General features: G+C 39.2%; 1 long non-coding RNA gene across 1 annotated transcript in view; it reads left to right on the top strand.

Annotated features, from left to right (window-relative positions):
- Positions 1–3,485, top strand: part of LOC109026508 (uncharacterized) — a 146,062-nt gene extending 142,577 nt beyond the window's left edge. The window contains exons 7-8 of the long non-coding RNA XR_010133488.1: positions 245–300; positions 791–3,485. This is a non-coding gene — a long non-coding RNA (uncharacterized lncRNA). The remainder of the gene's footprint in view (positions 1–244; positions 301–790) is intronic.
- The last annotated feature ends 13,304 nt before the right edge of the window (positions 3,486–16,789 follow it).

Consider the following 16,789-nt stretch of genomic DNA (forward strand, 5'->3'; position numbering starts at 1 on the left):
GCATGTGTAATGAGCCACACCCATCTACATCTGGTGTCACAATTTTCCATCCCAGAGAACTCTGCTTCGCCATGTCTCAGTAACTCACAAACTGTAACCCTTCCAACACCCACCTCCATGAACAAACTTAAAGTCCTTTTCTAGGTGAAACAATGTGTTTATTTTATTATTTATTTATTTCTTAACCATTTAACATGCCTAAAACAGCTATCTTTTTAAATTAGGTTGCTATCTTCCTTTTCAGTGTCACCGATGAAGTTTTTGAATGCTGTGCTCCTAATCTCATTTTCCTGTAAGCATGTGAGTTTTGATTCTATGATTTTGTATAGTGCAGTGATTTTTTAGAAACACGTGGGTCACATTATAGCAGAACTCACTGTATTTTGTCTCAAAGTGTCACACTGAAGCCCCAACAGCAACTATTTATATCCAGGCAGAAAACAAGACTAGAATATAGAATTTATTCTTAAGGTGGGGAATAAAAGGGAAGGGAAGAGAAAGGGAAGAGGAAGGGAGAGACAATGAAAAACACTTTGTCATTTCTACACATGGCCCATCTGAGTTATTTAAAAACTCCAGTGTCCATTTCTTCCTTGATCCTTTCCTGTTAGCACATGGGGGCTTAGCTTGGCATCTGTGGATTTCCTGGGTTCCATACGTGTGTTTCAGAGATCCCCTAACCTCCTGAAATTATTTGCAAAATTTCGTATTTATATTGTGAGCAAAACAAAACCTTAAATTTCATCAGATTCTCAATGGAAATGTCATGCAACTGCTGTTTATTTTCCAGCCTCCAGAGACTTCGGCGAACGGTGATGCAAACCGTGTTTCTTCAGCATGTGAGCACCGTCAGGCATGAGTGTGGCAGCTCCAGAATGTCTATACCGGAGAGGCTGAGAGTCAGCAACTTGGCTGGAAGCTACACTTGAATAGCAAACAAACCACTTTTACTTAGTTTCCATGTCTATTTGGTACCTTGGAGTACAGTGATGAGTTTTACTAGATGTGGACTTTCCAGGAATATAGCCAAGGTCGTCACCATGAAAGTATGAAACTTTAGTCATTTACCCAAGGGGATTCATGGACATATATTAAGAATTTTCTTTAATGGACTGTGTTTATAGAACACCTGGTCAGGACAGAAATGAGGCCAGGGAACTAAAGGGGTAGAAGTCTGAAGAGGAATGGTTTTGCATGGGAAAACTGTGCCAGGTGTAAAACTGGGCTGAACACTATTTGTCCCCAGCTCTCTGGCCCGGTCCTTATAGTTCTTTCTGTGATCCCTGCGTGGTGAATACTCCTTTTCTGCTTTCACTGGTTTTGGCCCCTCATGGATAGAATTAGATGTTCTGCATGGCAAACTGTGGGAAGAGAGGCCTCCAGTGTTTAGAGTGATATTATCATGTGTACCACTACTATTATACATACTAAAGGTATTCAGACAGGTGGCTTGTCTCTGGGCTTTATATAGATCTCTGTCAAACTAGAAGAAAAATGTCACTAACATAATTCAAGACAATTTTTGTACTTTCCAACGATGTTCAGGTAACAGCTGAAAATATTCTCACTTATTTGACTTGAGGAAGAAAATTCGAACGAGGAAAATCATCAAGGATTTGCTAAAGTCCCTTCTGTAAAATCTTCCTTAAGGAAGTTTAAACACTCCAATTCTCTCTTCTCTCATTCTTTTGAACTCACTGCATGTATTGATATCACTGACTTGGTTTCTTTCCTAGAATATATGTAAAAGTAAGAGTGTGTATATATAACCCATTATGTACATAACAAGAACAGTTCCTTCCAATATTCAAATTTCATGACTCTAGATCACTACTGTGCATTCTAAGAAGGTCAGGGACTCATGGAGACCAAAGGGTCAATCCTGGTCATTATTGTCTTACGAGAGAAAAACAAGAGCCTTCTCGGGCCCCGTGTTCTCTAGCTCTTGATGTGGCCTCTTTGGTATCACTGGCAGCCCCACAGTCTGGTGGTCAGTGTGTCGCAGCAGAGGGTCACTCACCGATGCTGCTTATCCACAGCACCTTTTCTGTGGGGAATGGGGGCCTCTATTCTGCTAGTAGACTCAGGTGTGTCACTCTGTGATACTCTAAGACTGGGTTCATTGAGGACAGGTCTCTTTGCTAACATTCACACAAAGTCATTGTTTGGAAGCACAGTCCTGCTTCTGAAATGCTAGGTCTGGAGGGGTTCCAGCAGCAGCCACATGGGCCCTCTCCTCAGATCTTGGCTCCAACATGGGATACTCAGCAGTGAGGCTAGAGATCAGATGTCCTTCATTCCTTGACCACTAAGCCTAGAGGATGGAGAGAAAGAACTGGAACATCTGCACTCTTCAACCTGAGTCCACTCCAACTCCATACCACAAGGTGAGACAAGTTCCACCAGCCTCTCCAGCCTCCTGTCTAATATGATCAGAGAAATCCTCTTCTCTCTGGACTCAAGACCCATCCCTGTTTCCTTCCCTAGGGCGACAGGTGGCTATAGCACCCTTCGTCTTGGCCCTGCAGCCACCAATACACAACCATAAAAATAAAGTAGTCCAATTATTAGCCTTCGTTGTGTGCTGTGTCCTCCTCCCAAGAGATCTGCGGAACCTTCATTTATCACCTGAATGGGAGCCTCCTCCCCATGCTTTCTCAGGGGGCAGCCATAGGACCTCACAGAGAGGTTACTGTGTATCACTCTAGACTCTTTTCCTATATACATAGAACAATAAAGGAATAGATAGGGACACATAGACACTTAAGGAAATAGAATTATATATGGAGATAGAAACATAAAAATAAATAGCACAGACATATAGATATAGAAAACTGGTACTTTTACATAAAAACTTAATCTCACCATATGTAGTCTATAAATTTTTTTTTCACTCAACCTATGTCAGGGACGGGAGTCCATACAGGATTCACACACAGGGATATCTCATTAGATTAATATTCCATTGTATGGCAGTACCACAATTTATCCATTCATAACCCTACTGACAAACATTTAGATTGTTTCCAGTTTTTATCCACTGCAAACAATGCTGCAATGAACATCCTTAGACATATAGATCTCTAAGCATATGTGAAATATATTCTTTTAATGTTGTATTTTAAAATACATGTCTTGAATTTCACTTCCTGAGTGGAAAGATACTTTGAAAAATTTTATAGAAACTGCCAAATTTCCCTCTGACATGCCATACCAGTTTATACTCCCAACAACATAGAGTTTCTTTTCCTCTCATTAATACTTTATGTTATGAATATTTTAAATATCTACCAACATATTGGGGCAAAAATAGTATCCTCTCATTGGTTTGTCTTTCCTTGATCAATAGTTAGATCTGGTATATTTTCATCAGTGTGTTTATTTTTCCACAAATTGTCTGATTCATATTATTTGCCAATTTATTTATTTGTTTCTTATTTACTTATAAAGGCTCTTTTTCTATTAAAGATATGTTAAACATGTAGAAATTATTTTCTCTGTGGTATCCTTTGCCCTACTGAGGTTTTGAGCTTTCATGTTATTGTGTCTGAGAATCTTATGTTTTATGTCATGGACCTTCGTTTAATAGAAAGGGTGTCTCACCTAACAAAACAAAAAATGGCAGTAATTAATTTAGTGTTCCTTTTGGTTGAAGAATTCTAATGCCAAGGAGTCATGGTTAATTCAGGAGCGCTTTTAAATGAATTTGCATTTCATTTGTCACAAGATTAGCTACATACTTCTTTGAAATATAATAATACATTTATGGTTGGAAGTGATTTAGTCAGTTTATAGGCAACATCCTTCCTGTGCAGCAATGAATTCATGAGCCCTGTGAACATCATTATTTTAGAAAAAGAATTGGATATAATATATACTTCTTATATAGAGAGAGATCCAATCATATACCACATTCAGGAGTGGGGAGGACAAGGGACTACAGAATCCTGAAACGGCATCTGAGCCATCAAAAGAATGTGCTCACTACAGTTTCAGTGCTGAATGTTTTATTTTACTTCAATTCTTTAAATATGGTTTCTCCATATACAGGGTGTATGGTAGTTCTAAAAACGCGAATGACTAATTAACAAAGTGCAGACCAGGAAAACACAGACTCTGTGAGATTTACCAAATTGTCTCCAAGACTACCCTGAAGTCACCCTTTAAACTGAGAAATAGTTATATCTGATAGACTCTGTTGCTGCTAATAAAGGGAAATGGGATGGCTCTTTCTGAAAAAAGACTTTGGGCCAATCAAAAAGATACTATCAATGATTATTCTAGCAAACACTTTTGTATCTAAGTGGTTTATAGACATAATCTCATTTAAAGCAACAACCATGAGAAATAGGTATTTTGAGTGTGCCTCTTTACTACCGAAGCACAAAGAAGATAAGTAAGACATTGAAGTGATTGGAGGAACTCTCTCCAGAGCCTGACGACTTCTCTCTACAGCAGGGAACTGCCTCCATTGCTGATGCTGGATTAAACAGAACAGCCTGTGCAGTTAGTTCATGGATTCCATAAAGGGACTGGACCTTAATGAAGACGTTCCTGACATGGGTTTGGGGTAAGAAGGAGAGTCTGTTTGCAAAATTATTGTTGATAACATCTAGAATTTAAATGTATATCTTTTCTTGGTTAATTAAATAAAATAATCAGCTCCCCATCTGGGCCAGAATATCCAATTGCTTCTCTTTCATTGACTTTAACTAGTGACAACCTGGTCCAGTATAAGACCTAATAATAATTTTCCAGTGTTTTATATCCATAAAAGAAGAGAGAAAGAAATGAATAAACTTCTGCCGTCATTTGAGTCTTGAATAGCATAGACAAAAATCAATCAGGAAATCAGTTATCTTGACAACAAGAAAGGTCAAAAGTATGACTTAGTTATTTACATTTACTTAATTATTGTCCATTTTCTATGTTTTTCAAGCCTTTTCATTGTTACGAGAACATCGAAACACTCACCTTTTGCTCCATTTAGCTCTCAGAACTTTAAAATACACACCAAGGGGGATATCAGTGCAAAAGAAGAAGGAAAACCAGGAATACAAAAGAAACATGCTTGTAACAAGAATCAACTAAAAGTAAATTTTCATGAAATTAAGAGATAGATGGTTCAATGATTTTGGATATCGGCAGTTAAGTCATCACAGGTCAGATTAACGTATTTAGTCAAAGCTGTTCTGTCATCAATATCTGCATCAATCAGAAGCTTTAATGACATGACAGGGATGAGGGACTCTCTGGCCCTTGACTTGACTTATCCAGCTCTCAGAACCACAGCTCTGGTCATTGCTACTGTGTTCAGAGAATTATTTTTAATGGCGCTGGTGTTCAGGTCAGCATTTAGAAATGTTTACATTTAGGTTATTAGAAATGTTTACATTTAGGTATTAGAAATGTCAGGATTACAGAGGCTGAGGAAGGTCAACAGTAATCGTTAAGAATGATGACTGCTAGCAGCCACCACCCAAGGGAGCCGCAGACGTGGCAAAGCTCTGCTTGTCTGCCTCCCTCTCCCTTCGTCTCCCTCCTGCTTCCTCTCTGGGTCTCTCTATTCCTCCTTCCTCTTTTGTTGCTCATTCCTCCCAGATTTCTTCTCCTCTTTACTTCACTTTTTTTCTTCCACTTTGTTTCATATTCAAATCTGCATACCATGAAACTAAAACGTATTTTAATTGTAATTGTTTTATTAAATAAACCTTTCTAGCCTCTAAATAGTTGTTTAAAATAGAACAAATTGAATACTATAATCTCTCTAAGGACTAGAAAGAGGCTCTTTTAAATGACTTTTGGTATTTGATCTTTGGGGTTTTTTTTTTCCTCCCTTGAATCAATGATCCTGTGCAGAAAAACAAGTAACACTGTTTGACTTCTTCTAATTTACGGAAATATAAGTGAAGGAAAACTGTTATAAAGAGACAATATCTGCTTAGTATGTAGGAGAAAGATGATTTGGGAATATCCTGCTTACTTTCTGAATCCCTAAAGAGTAATTTTATTTTAGAAAACATTCTCTTACATGTTGTCAACTGTTCTCTGTGTCAAAGCTCTCTGAGTTGCCACAACCATGGGCTTCTGTGGAAACTGCCTTCAGTTAGCTCCTATTGTACACTGCACATAACTCATACCAAGCCTGAGTTATTCACATATACACAAATCCAGCAGGCACCATCAGAGAAGAAACACTTTACACAATTTGTGTGGGATACGGAATAGAGTAATTCTATTTTCATTTATCTGCTAAGCTATATGTGAAGAATCCAGGAAAAGAAAGTTATGTTTCCCATAAGCTCATAATGGATACACAAAAATAGTTAAATTGGGCCAGGCGTGGTGGCTCACGCCTGTAATCCCAGCACTGTGGATCACCTGAGGTCGGGAATTCAAGACCAGCCTGACCAACATGGAGAAACCCCGTCTCTACTAAAAATACAAAAAGTTAGCCGGGTGCGGTGGCGCATGCCTGTAATCCCAGCTACTCAGGAGGCTGAGGCAGGAGAATTGCTTGAACCCGGAAGGTGGAGGTTGTGGTGAGCCGAGATTGTGCCATTGTACTCCAGGCTGGGTGACAAGAGCAAAACTATTGTCTCAAAAAAAAAAAAAAAAAAAGTTAAATTGAATCTGTTATTGGGTGGAGGCTTTCTGAGATGGAGCTCAAGGAGGGTTTCAAGAAGAAGACATTAGAATAAAAAGTCCTTGAGAGCAGAAAGCTTTATATGGAATAAAAGTTCAACACCCTTCATGTTGTGTCTTCTGCGAGCATTACACTAAATCTGGGAAGGGTCATCAGGTGATCTGACTGAGATGAAAATATGGTCTCAGTTATGTTAGACAGATTGGAAGGAGTTTGGAGACCAAAGTGGAGGAAAGCAAGAAAAGTATAATAGAAAGTGTCTGTGCAATGCACATATTAAGTACTAAATGATTCAGCCCAATAAGGTGAAATATGACAAAGTTTGGAGTAATTAACAAACACCTGTAGGCATGCTGGGAGACTCATGATCTTACTATGACAACAAGGTGAGATGACTGCCCTGAAAGGACTCTTGGTGGGGTTTCCCTGCAGGTAAAGGGGAGGAAAGATGATAGGCAGAGCTTTGTGCTCCTCCAGCCCTGCTTCAACCAGAACAAATCCTTTTATCTGTTTTACACTTCGGGTCCTATGTAAGATTTCATTTGGAAAAATATGTTTACCTGCTAGGAAAAAAGAAATTAAAGGTGACTAATCTAGCCCCCTATTTACAGAGGCCCAGAACAGTGGCATGACCTGCCCAGGCAAACTCAACAAGGATGTACTCCAGGTGTTCTTCCTCAGATGAAGAATCCATATCATGGCCCACAGGAGGCTTGACAAGCCCACTTTTACCCTGTTGCCCATGGGTTGCTAATAGATAATCTCAGTTGGCATCTGTTGGACACATCCTATTGTGCCAGGCACTATTCTTAATTTCGTACTTAGATATTTTTTAGCTATTACTGTATGTCATCTATTCGTGGACATTATATTCATAAATTAATATTTCTGAAACCAGCTGCCTCTCACAATCAATGGCAATGTAGATTCAATGAAGTACCATAAACCTAAGCCTCACATTTGTGAGGTAGCTACTATTGTCATCCACTTTAGAGATGAGAAACTGGAGACACAGAGGGATGAGGAAACCTGCCCAAGGTCACACTTATAAATGGTGATGGGATAGCTACTGCTAAGACACGAAGATTGCTACTGGCACGGTGATACAGCGGCCTAGGATGATTTCTGTTAGTGTTAGGAATGGACGTGATTAATACGGGAACTGTGGTGAGGGTGGCAGAAAATCACTGGCATTGTATAAAATGAAGAGCACCTTGTTGGCAATGGGAAGCCTAAGACTCACATATCTGTATGTTTTCTATAAACTCTGTTCACTCTGACTAACTCCTTTATTCACAGGAAAAACTATCAGTCTTTAATGAAAAAGCAAGAAACTTTGACTTTAAATGATATATGTAAGTCCATTAAAACTTTCTTGCAAATAGCAGGGATTAACTCATTAAATGTTAGTTCCCTGCCTTTTTTCAGAAATTGAGAAAAAGCTTTCTTGTGGATAACACTTTTTTAAAAAATGTGATAGTAGTGGCTGCTATCGCTGATGATAGAAAGTAAGCTTTGGGGAATGTGGTGGTTAGAACTTTGACAATCCCAGCCGATTTCTAAATAGATTTATAACGTGAAATAATTTTCCTAGCTACACAAAAGATAAGAAAAGCATTTTTGGCAAGAGAAGAGTATCTGTAATTGTTTAAGCTCACTGGAATATCATGGTGGAGGGGAGCGGTGAAGGTAATTTAAATTAATTGCTAAGGTCAGGTGCAGAATGTCTTAATTGCAAGAAAGGTGAATAAGAACAAGACCAACAGGGGAGCTTAGTGTACTTCCGCTTTGTGTGTGTATGAGGTGGGGAAAATACATGGTTTCCCTGTCACTTAATGAGAGCAAATAGGCAAATGACGTGTATTTAGCATACTTCACCTAAGAGGTCTGCGGCTTAGGAACATGCTGAGTCAATTTGTTACTTGAGAATTTACATAGCTTTGGTAATGGACTTCCCCAAAAATGGAATTCTAAGCAACCTCATATCCCTACCTGGGGAGGGCTGAGATTTCCTTTTTCCTCTATCTTGGACAGTCCAAATTATGAGGTGGATACAAACCAGACCTCATTCTCTCCACCCACATTTTCCTTTACCTAACAACAAAAAAGGTTTTTCCTACAAGCTTAGTCACTGGCAGATTAAATAGCATTCTGAAAATTAGGAGGTAAGGTGACAAAATTGCTTTCAAGGAATTTTTTAAACTCTAAGTTGAGGATTCTTAAATTCATTATTCAGCATTTACCATAAAAATGTGCCAATCTGAAAGATAAAATGACTTGCCATTAAAACAAGAAATAGGAAGCATTACATCATCAGAAAACATTTATTGAGCGTATGTGTGTTTGGTATTTCTCTAGATGCTATCAGGTCACTACTCTGTGAAGACACGAGCCAAACCATAATTACACACATGCTTGAGAAAACGAAAGCATGCTGGCCTTTATGTGTGAAGATGACAGAAATCATGATGAGACCAATATGCATTTGAGATGATTTTTCAGTTACATGGAGTTTTCCTTCCATAATTTCTGTAGGCCATTTACTGCTGGTGACCCATGTGAATGTCATGATTTTTATACAATGAGCAAGAGGTAAAAGGGTAGCCTTTGCTCATAAAATGATTTTTGTCTTTGAGATCTCCATAGTAATTAAAACCATGAGCAAATACTTAGCGTCATACTATGACTGAAGCTTCAGTAAAAATAACCTAGACTTATATGAATTTGGAGAAAGGCTTATAAAACACATATTAGTGTAAAACACTAGTAAGATAACGGAAGTCGTGACATTAGTTACTTTTTTGTTATTTTATTTTATTTTAATTACACTTTAAGTTCTGGGGTAAATGTGCAGAACGTGCAGGTTTGTTACAAAGGTATACACCTGCCATGGTGGTTTCCTGCACCCATCAAACCATCAACTACATTAGGTATTTCTCCTAATGCTATCCCTCCCCCACCCCCTGCCCCATAACAGGCCCTGGTGTGTGATGTTCCCCTCCCTGTGTCCATGTGTTGTCATTGTTCAGTTCCCACTTATGAATGAGTACCTGTGGTGTTTGGTTTTCTATTCTTGTGTTAGTTTGCTGAGAATGATGGTTTCCAGCTTCATCCATGTCCCTGCAAAGGACACAAATTCATCCTTTTTTATGGCTGCATAGTATTCCATGGTGTATATGTGCCACATTTTCTTTATCCAGTCTACCATTGATGGGCATTTGGGTTGGTTCCAAGTCTTTGCTATTGTGAACAGTGCCACAATAAACATACATATGCATGTGTCTTTAGAGTAGAATGATTTATAGTCCCTTGGGTATATACTCAGTAATGAGATTTCTGGGTCAAATGGTATTTCTGGTTCTAGATCCTTGAGGAATTGCCACACTGTCTTCCCCAATGGTTGAACTAATTTACACTCCCACCAACAGTGTAAAAGCTTTCCTATTTATCCACATCCTCTCCAGCATCTATTGTTTCATGACCTTCTAATGATCGCCATTCTAATTGGCATGAGATGGTATCTTCACATTAGTTACTTTTGAATTCATCTATTGGAGAAAATTAATTGGAGACATTATTATGGAACAAGAGCTCAGCTATATAACATGCTGTTGGCACTCCTTTGTTAGGCTTTGCACTAGAATTCATCTTGACAATATTGGGTTACATTATTTGGTCATTTTTTTCACTTTATTTTAGGGAGGAGAACCTCAGATAACTGCCTTCTATCACAGTGTAATGCAAGGATCTCATCTGAGTCTTGACCACTGCTGTCTTTCCATGGCCTGGCACAATGCCTGGCATGGAAAGGTCCTTACTAAATATTTGATGCATAAAAAATTGATTGGATTAATTAATTAGTTGATTATTGGCATGTACAAGAAATATAATTAGATATAGCAGGAAACCAATCACCAGCTCAATCCTGATTCTTGCAGATAGAATGAGATTTAGTGAGCATCAGAATGGGAGACCACCCACAGCCTATTAACCCAGGCGTCATGAAAATAGGCGACCCTGGTTCTAGAAAATTATGACGATGACTTCCCTATAGTTACATCCACCCAAAAAAGCCTGCATGTTTACTTTAGATAAGATGAACCGTTTTCATTCGTGAAGCAGATGCACTTGTTAATTAACAAAGAAGCGGTCAGTTAAGCAGGGCTAGGCAAACGCCTTGAGCAGTTAAAAAAATTTCCTGCAGAAAAGCATTTCTTTTGATGATAACTTTAAAAAATAATTTGTGTAGTTTCTTTTTCAGTAGCTGGGCTTGATCTGTACCGTGCAGTATTATTAGCATTTGTTAACAACAGAAGTGGTAAGGAAATTACTCACCACAATTGTTATACCGGGTTATTAGAGGCAGAGAGAGAAGAGTGGCCTTTGTGAGTACTCAGTTCAGATCACTGCAGTCAGCAGAGGTGTGGGCCACAGTGGGGAAGGATGTGAGAATGGAGGAAGCAATTGGCTTGCCTAGGTTTCTTGTGAAGCATTAAAATAGGTAATTGCAAGCCACCAAGCTTGGCAAGGGCAATCAGTTTTATTTGTTCTAGAAGAGAAAAAGCGTCACTGGGGAGTAAGTTCAGATGTGGAATAATGCAGCTCTAAAGTTTCTTGTAGTTTGAATTTCATGAAATAGAAAATAGAAGTAAGAAATATAATATGTATGTTAATATAGAAATCATAGAAATGAGGTGATGTCTTATGGAAACAGTGTACGTTTTTTTTTATTTTTTTAAGTGTGCACAAATTAGATAAATGTGCACAGGAAATCAGTTATTTCTCGTGGATGAGTTGGTGCCATGGATTTGGGTTCTGGCTATGAATTTGTGTGTCCCATGTGCTTTGGTCCCTATGTGTCTGTGTATAATGAGGGCATCTTTGCTCATTTAAAATTCACTCATTCAACAAGTATTTACTGAGCACCAACTAGTCACACTTCTCATAATTTTGTGTGTGTGTGAAAAACTGGGACACTCTTTAGCTGTGTTTTATTGGGCACAATTTGCAAGTGTTTTAGCAGGGACTTCCTAGCACATGTGGTGCTTTTGTGGAAATGCAAAAAACAAAACAGTTCCTTTTCTGTGCAAAAAAATTATCTTCAAAAGTACCTCTTCCTCTGCGAGGAGGAATATGTATGCTAGGACACAGGGCTTGGTGAGGGGGATGCACTGTAGATTTCAGACCCTACCCAACCCTCACCTGGGCACCATTTTGCAGTACACAAAAGGCATACCTGTATGTACAAACTGGTCTTAGATGAAGCCTCACAAAAATCAGTGTGAATTTTGTTCAGCTTTTGGTGGTTTGGACCTAGAGGGGAGAATTCCTTTAAACCTTGTTAGTCAAAGAATCTCTACACCAAACACTTCTGGCTCTCAGTTGTCCATCTGCCAAATGAGGGAGTTATACTAAATTCCTTTTTCTCTTTTTCTGAAAAAATAAGTATTTGGTTACAATAGTAGAAAGGTCGAGAGCATGACTCCAAAGAGTCAGACTGCCTGAATTTGATCCTGGCTCTATGACTTTAGCACAATTTGACCTTGAAGAAGCTGTCTGAGCCTCAGTTTCATTATTTGTAAAGTGGAGCTAATGATATTACCTAATACCCAGTTCATAGAGTTATTATGAGAAATGAGAGAATGCATGTAAAGCATGTAGTATGACTGGAAGTGAGTGCTCAATACTCGTTAGCTATCATCACCATCATTATTATGTAGTCAGTGTGATTCTGTATCTCCAGAAACCAGGGGCAGCCAAGCCCCATCTTCTACCTAAGAGTCTAGCATCACTCATGTCACCACCCCACAGTCTGTCTGCATTTGCCACTCACCCAATTACAACACCCTCCAATCACTTGTTTATAGTAAATAAGAGCATTCATTTTGTAAGGCTTGACAAGACTACTTCCTCTTTCTCCTAACACTACTGTAATACCCTGCAGATGTTTGCTGCCTTTCTAGGAGAAAGTCCAGTGGCAGACAGTTTTGCCTGAAACAAATGATTGTTATTTATACTAAGACTACAGCATGCTCCCAGAAATGGCCTCTAGAGATTCTTAAAAAATATTCCCTCAAGCAAAGAAAATCCTAATGCAGCTAAGAAGACAGTGTATCAGCTAGCTACAGTTGTGTAACCAACACCACCAAAACTTTAGTGGTTAAAAACAACCAACATTTATTATTTCTTATAAGCCTGTGGGATGGCTTCATAGCTCGGCTCATCTGGGGTAGGCTTAACTGATCTTGGCTGGGCTTGCTCATTTATCTGGGATTAAAGGCAGATTGGCCTTGGCTGAGACAACTCAGTTCTTCTGAACATGGCTCTCACATCCCTCCAGCAGGCTAGCCTGGTCATACTCTGATGGGGGTCCAAGAAAGAAAGTGGAAACAAGCAAATCCCTTTCCAAGCCTTTGCTGGTGTCTCATTAGCCAAAGAAAACCACATGGCCAAACCCAGAGTCAGCACGGAGGGCTAGCACCAAAGGGTAAGGATAGAGGGAGGCATGAATATTGGGGCCATTATTGCAGTCCAGCACACATGATGATGATTATGTCATTTTTTAAAAATAATTTCAACTTTTAGTTTAGATTCAGGGGATACATGTGCAGGTTTTTTACATATGCGTATTGCATGACACTGTGTTTTGGGGTAAGAATGATCACTACCTAGGTAGTGAGCATAATACCCAATAGGTAGGTTTTCAGCCCTTGCTCTCTTCCCTCTCTAGTAGTCTCCAGTGTTTCCCATGTTTATGTCCATATGTACCCAATGTTTAGCTCCCACTTGTAATCATAAGAGAAATGCAAATCAAAACCACAGTGAGATACTATCTCACACCAGTCAAATGGCTAATAATAAAAAGTCCAAAAATAATAGATGTTGGCGAGGCTATGGATAGAAGGGAATGTAAATTAGTTCAGCCACTGTGGGAAACAGTTTGGATATTTCTCAGAGAACTAAAAACAGAACTACCATTTGACCCAGCAATCCCATGCTTGTTATATACCCAAAGGAATATGGATCATTCTACCATAAGACACATGTACATGTAAGTTCATTGCAGCACTATTCAAAATAGCAAAGACATGGAATCAACCTAGGTGCCCATATTCAGTGGATTGGATAAAGAAAATGTGGTACATATACACCATGTAATAGTACACAGTAAATATTAAAGATTTCTAGCTTATAATTTCATCTAGTAGTTTCATTGTTTCAAAATTTAGACACTATTATGGTTTGTAAATATAGATATATACTCGAATGTCTTGTTTTAGTCATAGAAGATGTAACTGAAAAGCAGTACAAAACCCAGGAACAGGTGTTAGTTTCTAATTAAATGATAAAATAATGTCTGAAGAGTTCTGTTTTATTTTTGACTTTTCTGCACACCTCAGTCGAGGTGATCTCATGAAGATGTTAATTGCCAACTGCCAGAGCAGCTAAACAACCTCTCTGTGCCCCATACAGTGCTTTATGGAAGTTTCAGTCTGGGAGAGCCACAGATTGCCCCAAAAGAGCCTATGGGCTCTGTGAATGCTTTAGACGCAGAACAGAAAGCAGGCAAACAAGCAGGCATTTAAGAAATGTTAAAGATAAAGTGAAATATTGATCAAATTCTCTTCATGATCTTTTAATTTGTACTTTTGGAAATCAACAAGCAAAGTTCTAAGGCTGATAAAAATGTGAATTTCTCTCTACTGGTATAAGAATGAATCAAGCAATGAATTGTGCAGTTAAATCACCTGGTAGAGAATGCCACTTAAGACAGTGTGGAAGATGAGCTCCCGTTTACACACAATTGGCTGCAACATCCAACTAAGAAGGGGCAGGGGCAGAGGGCACCAATCAAAGATCTGGCTCCAGCTGGTTTGCAAACCCACGGTTATTATGACCCACAAGTCTTCCAAGGTGGTTGTCTATTAGAATTCTCACTGGACTTTAGCTGTAGGAGCTGCAAAAATATTCTCAAGATTAGTAAATATACCTTCTAATTACATCTCCACCCTCTGCCACAGCAACACAATTGCTCACACCCTTAAATAAACCTCCACTTGTTTATTTGAAGACACCATATGGTCTGTTCTCTAAATATTTCACCAAATGGGCTTAACATTCTTTTATAGGACCTAGTTTCCAATAATGCTATCATTTTTTTCCCTAGTTTTTCTCTAGACATCACACTTTGCTACATCTGCTCTTAAATGTGGTGACAGTGCTGTCCCAGGTGTGGTAAGTTGGGATAGTTCCCAGGCCCCACATTTTGTTTGCCCCCTCCCCCCACCGCCACTTCCTCCTCTCCCCACAATATAATGACAGGTGACTAGGAAATGACTCAAGAGGTGGAGTGTGGAGGAACAAGAGGAGGCTTCCAGCACAAGTGTGGAAAAAAACTTGAGGGTTTCATATATGTGTATTCAGTTAATAAACTCCTCCTTCCTCACCAAAGACAAAGATAGTAGAAGAGTCCTTTCCTCGTTCCACAGACTTTCAGAATGGACATGTCTAATTAAGATTCCTGTCTCCTTCTAAGTTTATCCTTAATAATCACTGAAACAAGAGATTGCTTATAAACTGAAAGCACCAAAAGATGTGATTTGCCCACACCTGTCTCACTGCACTAACTACAATGACCCCAGGTGATAGCCAATATCTGTTATGACTCTCTTAATTGCAAAACAAGCAAATACACAAAAAAACTTCAGCTTTTCTAAGTCACTTTTCTAATAATGCAGCCTGACACATGTTTCTCTTTTGATCAGTGCTCCAGTGTCCACTATATTCAGGTTTTGGTCTACTCCAACTCCCAGGTCTTTTTTTCCTTGTTTCTTTTTTCCTTATTTCTTTCCTTCACTACTGAAATCCGAGTACTTTCTCACAAAAGTAGCTGAAGTGGGTTGGTTGTGTGCATGTTGAGGAAGGATATCCCTACAGGTCCAGCTTTACATGCTTGCCTAGAATGTTGCTTCACTCTATTCTAATTTGGAGTTTCTACAAGTGTTTTTCAAATAAATGGTAAGGAGTTATGAATAAAAGTTCTCTACCACTGAATGTGTATGGGAAAAGAATGAAAGTAGGCTCCTGTATTGCAGGGCTTTTCTTAGTGTCTAATATGCTGTTTCAGCTATGACTATCCAAGAGTGCGAACGTGACCATGGAGTCTCCTCTTCATGGAGCATCACTGGGACAAGTCCTCCAGGATCCATTCTGGGAACTCTGGTCCTACTTGCCACAGGCATATCCCCAGCAGAGATGAGGAGTAGCCCTCCCAAGGGACGCTGCTAAAACAGAACAAGCTCCCTCTGGCCAGGCTTTTGTCCAGTCACTGGGCCTCAACAGCTGATTTTCAGTTGCCACCCCTCAGGCAAATCGGGAGATTCTATAAGATGCCTTTAAATTGGTCTTTGTTAGTGATCTAGCATGCAAGATCTCCCATTTATTTTCTCCCATTTATTTTCAGAGTCTAGAGTTTTACATCATTCACTCATTCAAACAAGTCATTGAATACACACCTTGTGCCAGGCAAATGGGCAAATGGACCAAGAATCCCAGCCCTTATGGAGCTTATAGTCTTGTGGGTAGAGACAGATAATGAACAGATAATAACATAAAAAAGGAAATATATCAGACAGATGATTTCCTAGGAGGAAAAAAAGCAGAGGAGGATGGGGAATATGGGTGCCGAGAAAGCAATTAGATGTTCAAGTCTGGAGTTTGGGAGAGAGTTCTGGGTAGAGACATAAATCTGGGAGCAATCAGCATGCTCAAAGTGCATGTTCAAAGCAGAGAACCTGGTTGAGATCACCGAGGAAGCTACTGTGGATTGTGAAAAGAGGAGGTATGAAAACTAAGCCTCAAAGTTTAAACACTTCAAAGTTTAAAGTTTGGGGTGATGAGGAGCAATCAGCAAAGGTAACTGGAAAGAAACATACACTGACAGGGGAGGAAAACCAAGAGTGGAAGCCAGGTGAAGAAAGTGATTGATCCAATGAAATACCAAGAGATGAAGTAAGATGTAGTCTGCTAGTTGGCTGGGATATAGCAATGTGCAAGTCATTAGTGAACTTGAAAATGGCTATTTCAATGAATTAGGACAAAAATTAAGTTAAAATTGGGTTTAAGAGAGAATGGAAGGAAAGA

Source organism: Gorilla gorilla, chromosome 3 (assembly GCF_029281585.2).
Source record: "Gorilla gorilla gorilla isolate KB3781 chromosome 3, NHGRI_mGorGor1-v2.1_pri, whole genome shotgun sequence".
In the NCBI taxonomy this organism is placed as follows: Eukaryota; Metazoa; Chordata; class Mammalia; order Primates; family Hominidae; genus Gorilla; species Gorilla gorilla.